The sequence below is a fragment of the Arachis stenosperma genome, chromosome 8 (assembly GCF_014773155.1).
Source record: "Arachis stenosperma cultivar V10309 chromosome 8, arast.V10309.gnm1.PFL2, whole genome shotgun sequence".
Lineage (NCBI taxonomy): Eukaryota > Viridiplantae > Streptophyta > Magnoliopsida > Fabales > Fabaceae > Arachis > Arachis stenosperma.
Genome location: NC_080384.1, coordinates 25,527,960 through 25,541,956, shown reverse-complemented (window position 1 = coordinate 25,541,956; position 13,997 = coordinate 25,527,960). Strand labels below are relative to the sequence as shown.

The following is a 13,997-nucleotide window of genomic DNA, read 5'->3' as shown; positions in this document are numbered from 1 at the left end:
TCAAATCAATTTGTCTAGCTTAATTTGACAAAAATAACACGATTTAATCGATTATATGTGTTAAATTTTAATTATTAAAAAACATTTTATAAAAAGACGTTTTCAGCGTCTTTATCTGAGTGGCTCCCAAGGGTGATTACTGTTCAAATATGTATGTTACCTATATTAATTACCATTTGGTCAATACTTATTAGTAGTAGGGGTGTAAATGGGCCGGACAACACCGAATTCAGCTTAATCCATACCCAACTCAAAATATAAACCGGACCTAATTTTTAGACCCTAATCCGATTATAGACCGGATGAAACTTACGCACCTTCGAGACGGGTAAAAATCGGGTCTTTAGCATGTAAAAATTACCTAATTTTCAACTATTATTTCACAATTCACATAGTAAAATTCACTTAAAAAAATATAACAAGAACCAACCCTTCTCTAAAATTAAAGCATAAGCATAATCAATACTAATAGTTTAATAACACCAAATATTTAAATCAATACAAATAACACAATATTATGCATTAGTCTAAAGTCTTATGCATTTTAAACATAAAATATGCACTTATAATCTTATAATGACTAATAACACAAAATATTAAAGTTTACAATATTTAAATTCCACATAAGAATAACCATCATCCATTACTGATAACACAAAATATTAATCGTGTATGATGACCGGGTCACCGGGCCGAATTCGGGTGACCCGAGCTATGGCTCGGACCCGACCTGAAATAATGACCGGATCTATTTTTGAGACCCTTACCTGATCCTAGACCCGATAAAATCACACTAAATTAGCCTCTAAAGTGTTCGGGGCCGGGCCGGGCCATGTACACCCCTAATCAATAGTATCAGATAAACTTCAATTAACACACAAATGAACCTAAAAATCGTAGCAGCAATAAAAGAATAACGATTAAGAGAAAAAGTGCAAAGACGGAGAAAGAACGTGACGAAGAAGAAGGAGGAATGCGAAGAAGAAGAATATGTGAATATATTTGCGTTAATAAAGTGCGTGTGTAATGAAAGTAATTTTTGTTAAGTTTGGGCCAATTTGATTAGACTTAGTTACCAAAAAAAACTTGAATGTGTAGCTGGACTAATTTTTTTTGTATCTTTAGGAATAAATCACTTTATCTTATAGACCAAGATCAATTAGCTTTCATTGAACTGAGATTAAAAAAAAAGTTCATGATGTTAATTGATCCATCCTTCCAAATTCTATCATCACACAGCTTCCTCCATGTTGGCCAGATCAAAATGAGATCTCTTTTATTCTCGCATTCAATCTAGCTCTTGCCAGGCATCTTCTTAACCCCTCTATCCTCCATTAACTTCCTGATTGCTATAGCATCATTCCACCTACCAACTGTTCTATAAATGTTACCAAGCAGAACATAACTTAAATGGAATCCTGGTTACAGCTCAATCATCTTTTTGGCTATGCGTTCTGCAGTGATATAGTCTGAGCACTTAGTGCAAGTTCCAAGAAGCACTGCCCAAAGTGACTGATCGTGTCTACAATTTGAATTTTTCAACAAAATCTTAGCCTCCTTTATCAGTTCAGCACGACCTAGTAGATCAATCATGCAATTGTAATGCTCAACTCCAGACTGAATCTCATATTTCTTTGTCATTGAAGTAAAATATTCTCTCCCTTCATTAACCAAACCAGTATGACTGCAAGCAAAGAGAATATTAATAAAAGTGATATAATCAGGCTGCATCCCTTCTTTGATCATATCTTCAAACAAGGCTAATGCTACCATCCCTCTTCCATTCTGTGCAAACCCACCAATCATTGAGTTCCATGTTATCAGATTTCGAACTTGCATACTCAGAAACAACCTATACCCAAAATCAACGCACCCACATTTTGCATATAGATCAACCAAGGCTGACTCCACTATAATGTTTCTCCAACCACCCTTTCTCACATACATACAATGAACCTCTTTTCCCTGTCTCGTAGCAGTGAGTCCCGAGCAATAGTCCCCAAGATGTAAACATCCACAATCACATTCTCCCTAACAAGATTGAGCACAGTCTCATACTCTCGAATATGACAATATGTGCCAAGTATAGCAGTCTATGACACCAAATTCTTATTCCTCATCCTATCAAAACTGTTAAGCTTAGTTTGATTTTGGGTTTTATAAATGATGACAAACATCTATTGGGTTAAAGCCCAAATGTGTTTAATTGTGTGTTAAGTGATGCAGGCCCAATCAAATGTTGCTTCAGCCCACTCCAGTAATGCTTCAGCAAATTAAAGTGTTACATCTCCAAACTTTAAGCCCATCACAGCAAATAGAACGCAACTCATTTGTTCCTTAGTGCTCCAAGAATAATAAACAAGCCCAAATCTCATCATAGCACAGTTCAGTAAATACAAGGCTATGTGTTGCTAAAGAAAGAGTGAGGACAACTGAAAAAATAAGGGAACAACAACCATGCAAGGATAGGTGTGGCTCTATGAAAGCAAGAAGGACACAAGGACATCTCCACTATCCTAAGGATATCATCTGAGCAACATTCGGCTAGTAGATGAGCAAAACACAAACTTTCTAATAGCTATAGCAGTAGGGGTTATGGAGAAAAAAAAGGAGTGTATGCCAAGGAAGAAAGAAAAATAAAGGACAACAGAGGTGGTGGATGGGCTCCTCATCCAGCAGAGATAGTGGAGCATGATGAAGAAGGACTGCATCCCAGCAGTGACAGCTCCAACAGACAGCAAGGACAAGCAAATGAAAGAGGCAAAAATTAAAGGCAAGTAGAAGAAATATAACAAGCCTCATTCCAACATTTCACAACAAGAAAAAGAAAGCACAAATGCAGAGCATCATCTCAAATATGGAGCTGAAATATTTTTCTTCTACTCAAGATTAAGTTTTTATTTTTATTGTTATAGCTGTCTTGTGTCATTTTCTGTTTTGAGAAAAAGGCTGATCTTGTGAGTTGAAAAGGCAAGAGAAAAAATGCAAGAGTGATGCAAAAGAGCCACTGATTTCTGATGTAATTGAGTTGATGAACTAGGATTAGTTCTTCTTGCCAAGTTGACTTAGCACTTGGTGAGTTAGAATCTGTTTAGATTCTCCTTCCAAGTTTGGACAGCACTTTGGGTTACTAAGCTTTGGTGAAGAAAGCTTAGGGATAGATATCAGTTGAATTAGGGAGTAATTCAATAGTATTGGTGAATGTAATCAGTGGATTATAGTGAAAATTTCATCATGGTTTGTGGTGGAGACTGGACGTAGGATTCATTGCACTAAGAATCTGAACCAAGATACATGCTGGTCTTTTTCTCCTCTTCTCTACTCTTTACTTGTTCTTCATACGAGACAAAATGAAATAATCTCCTGCAACTTAAGCTTCTGTTAAAACAGAAAACAGATTGAAACTTTAAGTTTTAAGCCAACTTGATTCAACCCCCCTTTTCAAGTTCAGGTAGAACCATCAATTGGTATCAGAAAAAGCTCTCAAGGAGTCAAGCTTCACAGCTTGGAGTAAAGATCCATGGCCAACAATATAGGTCCTAACATCATGGCTTTCACTCTCACTGAAGGGCAGTCTAACAATAGACCTCCCTACTTCAATGGCAGCAACTATTCTTACTGGAAAGAGAGAATGAGAATATTCGTACATTCAATCGACTACAACATCTAAAAGATCATCCTCAACGAACCAGACGTTCCCACTAAACAAAATACTGATGGAGAAGTTGTGGCAAAAGAAGACAGCGAGTGGACAGAGGAAGAAAAGAAGAAGGTTGAACTCAATGCCAAGGCAGTCAACCTGATGCACTGTGCAATCAGTTTTGAAGAATTCAGAAAACTGTCAAGGTGCAAGACGGTGAAAGAAATATGGGACAAGTTCAGAGTCACTCTTGAAGGCACTAATCAAGTAAGGGATACCAGAATTGACATGTTGATGAAAGAGTATGAAATGTTCAGCATTAAGGAGGATGGGAGCATCGATCAAATGTTCGAAAGGTTCTCAATAATCATCAATAATCTGGATGCTATGAAAAGGAGCTATTCTAAAGAAACCTTAGTGAGGAAGATCCTTAGGAGTCTTACTAAGAAATAGGAAGTAAAAAGTACAGTCATCTCTGAAAGGAATGATTTGATCAAAATCACCTATGATGAGCTAAGAGGTAAGTTGCTGGCCTACGAAACCACTCACATGGCTCAAGACAAAGATAAAAAAAGAAAAGTATAACACTGAAATCAAGAATGACAGCCAAAGAAGAAGAATCTGATGACAGTTTCTCAGATGAAGAAATTGTGATCTTTGCAAGAAAAATGAGAAGATTACTGAGATTCAAAAGCAAAGGCAAAGGAAGTTCTTCATCCAAAGACTTCAAGAAAGATCAAGTCAAGTTCACATGCCACCATTGCAAGAAACCATGACACTTCAAGCCAGATTGCCCTCAACTAAAGAAAGGCAAAAAATCCAAGAAAGACAAAAAGAAAGTGATGATAGTAACATGGGAACACTTGGAGAATGACACCAGCTCTGAGAACTCAGATCAAGAAGCTCAGCTATGTCTGATGGCTGATCATGATGATGAAGATGAGGTAGATCTATCAGACTTATCGATTGATGAATTGCACTACATTATTAAAGACATTATTGTAAATTCTAAGAAACTCTTAGATAAGTATGCTAAATGTAAGAAAGAAAATGAAGCATTGAGGACAGAAAATGATCTTCTTTTGAAAAAGGTTAAGGCAACCAAAATCTGTAATGAAAATCTTTTGAAAGAAGAAAATACTGCCTCTACTTATTTGATTTCTGAAAATAAAAAGCTGAATGAACAAATTAAAAATCTGAATAAAGACTTAGCAAAGTTTGTTCAAGGTTCCCAAATCTAGAAAATTACTTGCATGTTAAAAGTTTGGGTCTGAGAAATCTGGACTTGGATTCAAAGAGGAAAGTAAGGTTGTTTTCAAACAAAATGTTCAAAAATCTAAAGCTTACTCTTCCAAGTTTTTCAAACCTAAAGGTTTCAGCAAACCTAAAAAATCAGTGAGCAAGAACCATTGCTACAAGTGCAATAGAAAAGGTCATAATCCTCCTCAATGTTTCATCTTTATAAGGTCTTTTGGTAATGATAGTAAATTATATAAAGTTGTTCATGATTTTAATGTTCTTGGACAACCAAGAAGATTTTACATCAAAGGATCCAAATGGATTTGGATACCTAAGGTTAGTTGAAGAACATGCTGGTTTGCCTTACATCCAAGAAGAAATTGGACATGTAGTATCTTGATAGTGGATGTTCAAGGCATATGACCGGAAAGGATACTTTCTTCATTAAACTCAACAAGTATGATGGAGGATTTGTCACTTTCGGAGATAATGGTAAAGGTAAAATAATTGCCATTGGTATGGTTGGCAAAGATTTTTTTACTTGCATTGATAGTGTCTTTTTAGTTGATGGGTTAAAGCGCAATCTGTTGAGTATAAGTCAATTATGTGACCTTGGATATGCTGTAACCTTTAGAAAATTTGATTGTAGGGTCATTAATGAGAAAACAGGAGCTATTTTATTTGTTGTCAAAAGAAGTGACAATATTTATGGTCTCACACTAGATGATCTTAAAATTCAAAATGTAACCTGTTTCTCTTCAATAGAATCTGAAAAATGGATGTGGCATAAAAGATTAGGACATGCTAGCATGTTCCATATCTCTAAGCTTGTTAAAAGAGAGGCTTAGTAAGAGGTCTTTCTAATATCAAATTTGATAAGGACATCACATATGATGCTTGTAAAATGGGTAAACAAATAAAAACCTCTTTCAAACCCAAGGAAGACGTCTCAACTAAGAAACCATTGAAGTTGTTGCATCTTGATTTGTTTGGACCAACTAGGACTCAAAGTCTTGGAGGAAAAAGTTATGGCATGGTAATTGTGGATGACTATACTAAGTTTAGTTGAGTATTCTTTCTTGATCATAAACATGAGGCTTTTTATGTTTTTGAAAAATTTAGAAAAAAGATTCAAAATGAAAAGAGTTTAAATATTGTTTCAATTAGAAGTGACCATAGTAAAGAATTTAAAAATCAATACTTTGAATCTTTTTGTGATGAACTAGGCATATCACATAACTTCTCTTGTCCTATAACACCTCAACAAAATGGTGTTGCAGAAAGAAGAAATAGAAGTTTACAAGAAATTGCTAGAGCTATGTTATGTGAATATGAAGTTCCCAAGTTCTTATCGGCTGAAGCTGTGAATACAGCTTGCTATGTTTTAAATTGAACCATCATAAGGAAGTTTTTAAGAAAACTCCATATGAACTTTGGAAAGGACATCCTCCCAATCTTAGTTACTTTCATTTGTTTGGCTGCAAGTGTTTCATACTGAATATCAAAGAAAATTTAGGAAAATTTGATCCTAAAACACATGAAGGCATTTTTCTTGGTTATTCCACTTATAGCAAAGCATATAGAGTATATAACAAGAACTCCAAAACTGTTGAGGAAACCATGCATGTTACATTCTGTGAGTCTAACACTGTTCCTAGTATTTGCATTGATGATAGCCCAGGTTTTGAAGCTGAATTGCCCAAGAATACTGAGTCAGTTCCTCAAAATTCAAATTCTCATGAAGCTGCACCTGTTTGCAACAAAAATCCCAATTCTGCAAGAGACAATTTGGAGTTATCTCCTGTTGCAGCAGAAAATACTGATGCAGAGGCCATTATTGACCAAGAGGAACCTGAATCCTCAACTCAAATCAGAAGGCCCAGGGAATGGAAGTTTCTAAAAAACTATCCTGAGGAATTCATAATAGGTGATCCCTCCAAAGGAATATCAACTAGATCATCTTTGAAAAGAGCTGAACTCAACAACTTAGCTCTTATATCAAAGATTGAACCTCAAAATATCCAAGAAGCACTTGCTGATCCATCTTGGGTATTAGCTATGGAGGAGGAATTGCAGCAGTTTGAGAAAAATCAGGTCTGGACCTTAGTGCCTCACTCAAATGGAAAGAAAGTCACTGTCACTAAATGGATTTTCAGAAACAAATTGGGTGAAGATGGAACTATTGTCCGAAACAAAGCTAGATTGGTTGCTCAAGACTATGATCAAGAGAAAATGATTGATTTTGATGAATCCTTTGCACATGTAGCTCGAATGGAAGCCATCAGATTGCTCCTTGCTTATGCAGCTCATTGTGGCTTCAAGCTATTCCAAATAGACGTAAAGTGTGCTTTCCTCAATGGTATAATAGATAGAGAGGTTTATATGGCTCAACTACCTGGGTTTGAAAACAAATCTTTTTCTAACCGTGTTTTCAAGCTAGCTAAAGTCTTATATGGTTTAAGACAAGCTCCTAGAGTTTGGTATGAGAGGTTTAGCTCATTTTTACTGAAAAACAAATTTCAAAGAGGAGCCACTAACACCACTTTATTTATTAAAAATTATAATGATCATTTTATTCTTGTGCAAGTTTATGTTGATGATATCTTTGGTTCGGCTAATGAGGCTTTATGTGCAGATTTTGCTAAGCTTATGACCAATAAATTTGATATGAGCATGATGGGAGAGATTAATTTCTTTCTAGGCTTGCAAATCAAACAAACTGCAGAAGGCATATTCATTCATCAAGAAAAATATGCAAAAGAACTTGTCAAGAAATTTGGGCTGGAATTTGCCAAGCCAATGGGAACCCCATGCATCCAAATATCAAGCTTGACAAAGATGAACATCCTAGAGATGTCGACGAGACTCGCTATAGAAGGATGATTGGTTCATTAATGTATCTAACCTCCTCAAGGCCCGATATCATCCAAAGTGTTGGAGTGTGCTCAAGGTTTCAATCAAAGCCTAAGGAATCACATCTCTCAACTGTCAAGAGGATCATTCATTATGTGCTTGGTACCACTAATTATGGCTTATGGTTTCCAATGACTGATTCCTTTCAATTAGTGGGTTTTTGTGATGCAGATTTTGCTAGAAACAGAATTAATAGAAGAAGCACAAGTGGCATGTGTTGCTTCCTTGGGAAGTCACTCATTGTTTGGTCAAGCAAGAAGCAAGCGACAATGGCATTTTCCACTGCCGAAGCTGAGTATATTGCAGCCTCCTCTTGCTGTTCTCAATTATTATGGCTGAAAACTCAATTAGTTGACTATAAGCTGAATGTTTCCAATATTCCATTGTTCTGTGACAACATGAGTGCCATAAATATTTCCAAAAACCCTATTTTGCACTCAAGAACAAAGCACATTGAAGTTTGATTTCATTCTATAAGAGAACATATGCAAAATGGAAATTTAGATATTCAGTTTGCTAAATCTGAAGGTCAGCTGGCTGATATTTTCACCAAACCATTGATAGAAGAGAGGTTCTGCAAATTACGGACTGAACTGGACATTCTTTCCTCATCCATGTTTTCTTAATGATTCTAATGTTGAGATTATTTGTGTTTTGTCTCATCAATCGAGCTGAGACTTTTCTGGGCAGATTATGAGTAAGCATCATTTAACTCACTGTGAAGCTTACTAGATTCATAACTGGTCAATATGAGTAATGGACCTCATGTGCTGAAGCAGTTTTACGAAAAATGGGCTTTCTTTATTGAAACCTTTTAGGTCCATTCCATCCTTGCAGTTTCAACATTTTATTTTTTCATGCATTTGCATTTTATTTTTATTTGGCCTCATTTCAATATCAATTTTTTTCTCATTTCAATTTTTGTTTTTCTTTGTGTTTTTTAAAACGTACGAAGGTTACAGCTATAGCTTTCAAAGCTTTTCAAAGTTTCATTTTTATCCCTTCCCAAGACACAACCTTTACACTTCTCCAAGCCTATATTAACTTCCCATTCACACTACTCTCTCCACTTCTTCATCTTCTGCAAACCAGTGCTCTATAAATATGGCGCGCAAGAAAAGAGCTGTCCACAGAAGCTCTTATAGTAGCACTCATATCAATCATTCTAATCATTCCCACTCTTCCCCTTCACAATCTCCCACTCACTCTCCTCATTCCTCTCCACCCAACACTACTATCATTAGAACGATTGGTATGAGTGCCACTGTGAGAGCCTCTGCGAACAGCTCTTTTCTTGCGTGCCATATTTATAGAGCACTGGTTTGCAGAAGATGAAGAAGTGGAGAGAGTAATGTAAAAAGATGCATGTAGTGGGAAGTTAATATAGGCTTGGAGGAGTGTAAAGGTTGCATCTTGGGAAGGAATAAAAATGCAAGCTTTGAAAATCTTTAAAAGTAACAGCTGTAACCTTCATACGTTTAAAAAAAAGGACAAAAAGTAAACCAAAATTGATTTTAAAAAAATGCAATTGAAATGAGGCCCAAATAAAAATGAAATGCAAATGCTTGAACTAAAAAAAATTTGTGACTGCAAGAATGGAATGGGCCTAAAGGTTTCAATAAAGAAAGCCCATATTTCGTAAAACTGCTCCAGCACATGAGGTCAATCACTCATATTGACCAGTTATGAATCTAGTAAGCTTCATAGTGAGTTAATGAAGCTTACTCATCATCTGCCCAAAAAAGTCTCAGCTCGAGCTATGAGACAAAACACAAAAAATACCAATATCGGAATCATTAAGAAAACATAGATGAAGCAAGAATGCCCAGTTCAGTCTGTAATTTGCAGAACCTCTCTCTTATCAATCATTTGGTTAAAATATCAGCCAGCTGACCTTCAGATTTAACAAACTGAATATCTAAATTTCTATTTTGCATATGTTCTCTTATAGAATGAAATCGAACTTCAATGTGCTTTGTTATTGAGTGCAAAACTGGGTTTTTGGAAATGTTTATAGCACTCATGTTGTCACAAAACAATGAAATATTAGAAACATTCAGCTTATAGTAAACTAATTGAGTTTTCAGCCATAATAATTGAGAATAACAAGAGGAAGCTGCAATATACTCAATTTCAGCTGTGAAAAGTGCCACTGTAGCTTGCTTCTTGCTTGACCAAATGATGAGCAGATAATTTATACGCTTTTTGGCATTGTTTTTAGGTAGTTTTTAGTAAGTTCAAGCTACTTTTAGGGATGTTTTCATTAGTTTTTATGTTAAATTCACATTTCTGGACTTTACTATGAGTTTGTGTGTTTTTCTATAATTTCAGATAATTTCTGGCTGAAATTGAGGGACCTGAGCAAAACTCTGAAAAAGGCTGACAAAAGGACTGCTGATGCTGTTGGAATCTGACCTCCCTGCACTCAAAATAGATTTTCTGGAGCTGCAGAACTCCAAATGGCGCGCTCTCAACGGCGTTGGAAAGTAGACATCCAGAGCTTTCCAGAAATATATAATAGTCCATACTTTATTCGGAAATTAATGATGTAACTTGGCGTTGAACGCCAAGTACATGCTGCTGTCTGGAGTTAAACGCCAGAAACACGTCATGATCCGGAGTTGAACGCCCAAAACACGTTATAACTTGGCGTTCAACTCCAAGAAAAGCCTCAGCTCGTGGATAGATCAAGCTCAGCCCAAGCATACACCAAGTGGGCCCCGGAAGTGGATTTATGCATCAATTACTTACTCATGTAAACCCTAATAGCTAGTCTAGTATAAATAGGATAAGTTACTATTGTATTAGACGTCTGATCTTTTGACAGTTTAATCTTTTGACTGTTTAGTCTTTTGATCATTCAGGGGGCTGGCCATTCGGCCATGCCTGAACCTTTCACTTATGTATTTTCAACGGTGGAGTTTCTGCACACCATAGATTAAGGGTGTGGAGCTCTGCTGTACCTCAAGCTTCAATACAATTACTATTACTTTCTATTCAATTCTCTTGTATTCTTATTCCAAGATATACGTTGCACAAAACTTTGATGAATGTGATGATCCGTGACACTCATCATCATTCTCACCTATGAACGCGCGTGACTGACAACCACTTCCGTTCTACCTTAGGCCGGGCGCATATCTCTTAGATTCCCCAACAGAATCTTCGTGGCATAAGCTAGATAGATGGCGGCATTCATGGGGATCCGGAAAGTCTAACCTTGTCTGTGGTATTCCGAGTAGGATCCCGGGAATCCAGAAAGTCTAACCTTGTCTGTGGTATTCCGAGTAGGATTCCGGTATTGAATGACTGTGACGAGCTTCAAACTCCTGAAGGCTGGGCATGATGACAAACGCAAAAGAATCAAGGGATTCTACTCCAACCTGATTGAGAACCGACAGATGATTAGCCGTGCTGTGACAGAGCATTTGGACCATTTTCACTGAGAGGATGTGATGTAGCTATCAACAAGGGTGATGCCTCCAGACGATTAGCCGTGCAGTGACAGCGCATAGGACCAGTTTCCCGAGAGGATTAAAAGTAGCCATTGATGATGGTGATGCCTACATACAGCTTGCCATGGAAAGGAGTAAGAAGGATTGGATGAAAGTAGTAAAAAAGTAGAGATTCGAAAGGATTCTAGCATCTCCACACGCCTATCTGAAATTCCCACTATTGATTTACATAAGTACTTCTATCCCTTTTTATTTTCTATTTATTATTAATTTTCGAAACCCATAACCATTTAATCTGCCTAACTGAGATTTACAAGGTGACCATAGCTTGCTTCATACCAACAATCTCTGTGGGATCGACCCTTACTCACGTAAGGTATTACTTGGATGACCCAGTACACTTGCTGGTTAAGTTGAATGAAGTTGTGATCATAAATTCCAATAGAGCCAATTTTTAAATCTCCTGCAAATACAAAGAGGATCACAATTTCGTCCACCAAGTTTTTGGCGCCGTTGCTGGGGATTGTTCGAGTTTGGACAACTGACGGTTCATCTTGTTGCTCAAATTAGGTAATTTTCTTTTCAAAATTTTTCAAAAATCTTTTTCAAAATTTTTCTTTTCTTTTTCGTTTTTTTTCCAAAAATATTTTCGAAAATAATAATAAAAATACAAAAAAAAAATCATAAAATCATAAAAAACCAAAAATATTTTGTGTTTCTTGTTTGAGTCTTGAGTCAACTTTTAAGTTTGGTGTCAATTGCATGCTTTTTAAAATTTATTATGCATTTTTCGAAAATTCATGCATTCATAATGTTCTTCATGATCTTCAAGTTGTTCTTGACAAGTCTTCTTGTTTGATCTTGATGATTTCTTGTTTTGTGTTGTTTGTTGTTTTTCATATGCATTTTTCGTTTGTTAGAGTCCATGCATTAAAAATTTCTAAATTTGGTGTCTTGCATGTTTTCTTTGCATTAAAATTTTTCAAAAATATGTTCTTGATGTTCATCATGATCTTCAAAGTGTTCTTGGTGTTCATCTTGACATTCATAGTGTTCTTGCATGCATCATGTGTTTTGATCCAAAATTTTTATGTTTTGGGTCATAATTGTGTTTTTCTCTCTCATAATTAAAATATTCAAAAATAAAAAAATATCTTTTCCTTATTTTTCTCATAATTTTCGAAATTTTAGGTTGACTTGGTCAAAAATTTTCAAAATTAGTTGTTTCTTACAAGTCAAGTCAAATTTTCAATTTTTAAAAATCTTATCTTTTCAAAATCTTTTTCAAAAATCATATATTTTCAGTTTTATCTTTGTTTTTCGAAAAATTCAAAAAAATCTTTTTCAAAATATTTTCAAAATCTTTTTCTTATCTTTATATCATATTTTCGAAAATTCACTAATAATTAATGTGATTGATTCAAAAATTTGAAGTTTGTTACTTTCTTGTTAAGAAAGGTTCAATCTTTAAGTTCTAGAATCTTATCTTGTAGTTTCTTGTTAGTGAAGTAAGTAATTTTAAATTTTTGAATTAAATCTTTTTATCTTTTATCATATCTTTTTCAAAAAAAAATTTTATCTTTTTCAAAATTCTGATTTCAAAATATCTTATCTAACTACTTATCTTCTTATCTTTTCAAATTTGATTTTAATATCTTTTTCAACTAACTCTTTGACTTTTTGTTTGTTTCTTATCTTTTTCAAAACCACCTAACTACTCTTTCCTCTCTAATTTTCGAAAATATCTCACCCCTTTTTCAAAAATTCTTTTTAATTAACTAATTGTTTCATGTTTTAATTTTAATTACATTTTATCTCTAATTTTCGAAAATCACTAACCCCTTTTTAAAATTATTTTCGAATTCTCTTCCTCTTCTCTTCTTCTATTTAATTATTTAATTACTAACACTTCTCTTCACCTCTCTTCATCTAAAAATCTGAACCCATTCTTCTTCACTCTTCTCCCCTTTCTTCTTCTACTAACATAAAGAAATCTCTATACTGTGACATAGATGATTCCTCTTCTTTTCTTGTTTTCTTCTCTTTCATATGAGTAGGAACAAGGAAAAAGGCACTCTTGTTGAAATTGATCCTGAACCTGAAAGGACTCTGAAGAGAAAATTAAGAGAAGCTAAGTTACAACAATCTAAAGGTAACCTTTCAGAAATTTTCGAACAAGAGAAGGAGATGGCGGCCGAAAACAATAATAATGCAAGGAGAATGCTTGGTGACTTCACAAAGCCAACGTCCAAATTTGATGGAAGAAGCATCTCCATTCCTGCCATTGGAGCCAACAACTTTGAGCTGAAACCTCAGCTAGTTGCCTTAATGCAACAAAACTGTAAGTTTTATGGACTTCCATCTGAAGATCCTTATCAGTTTTTAACTGAGTTCTTGCAGATCTGTGAGACTGTAAAGATGAATGGAGTTGATCCTGAAGTCTACAGATTCATGCTTTTCCCTTTTGCTGTAAGAGACAGAGCTAGAATATGGTTGGATTCACAACCTAAGGATAGCCTGGACTCCTGGGATAAGCTGGTCACAGCCTTCTTGGATAAATTCTTTTCTCCTCAAAAGCTGAGCAAGCTGAGAGTGGATGTTCAAACCTTCAAACAAAAAGATGGTGAATCCCTCTATGAAGCTTGGGAAAGATACAAGCAGCTGACCAAAAGGTGCCCATCTGATATGTTTTCAGAATGGACCATATTAGATATATTCTATTATGGTCTATCTGAATTTTCGAAAATGTC

At 35.5% G+C, this 13,997-nt stretch overlaps 1 pseudogene; it reads right to left on the bottom strand.

Annotated features, from left to right (window-relative positions):
* Positions 1-1,293: 1,293 nt before the first annotated feature.
* Positions 1,294-13,997, bottom strand: part of LOC130945650 (pentatricopeptide repeat-containing protein At1g03540-like) — a 33,633-nt pseudogene continuing 20,929 nt past the window's right edge.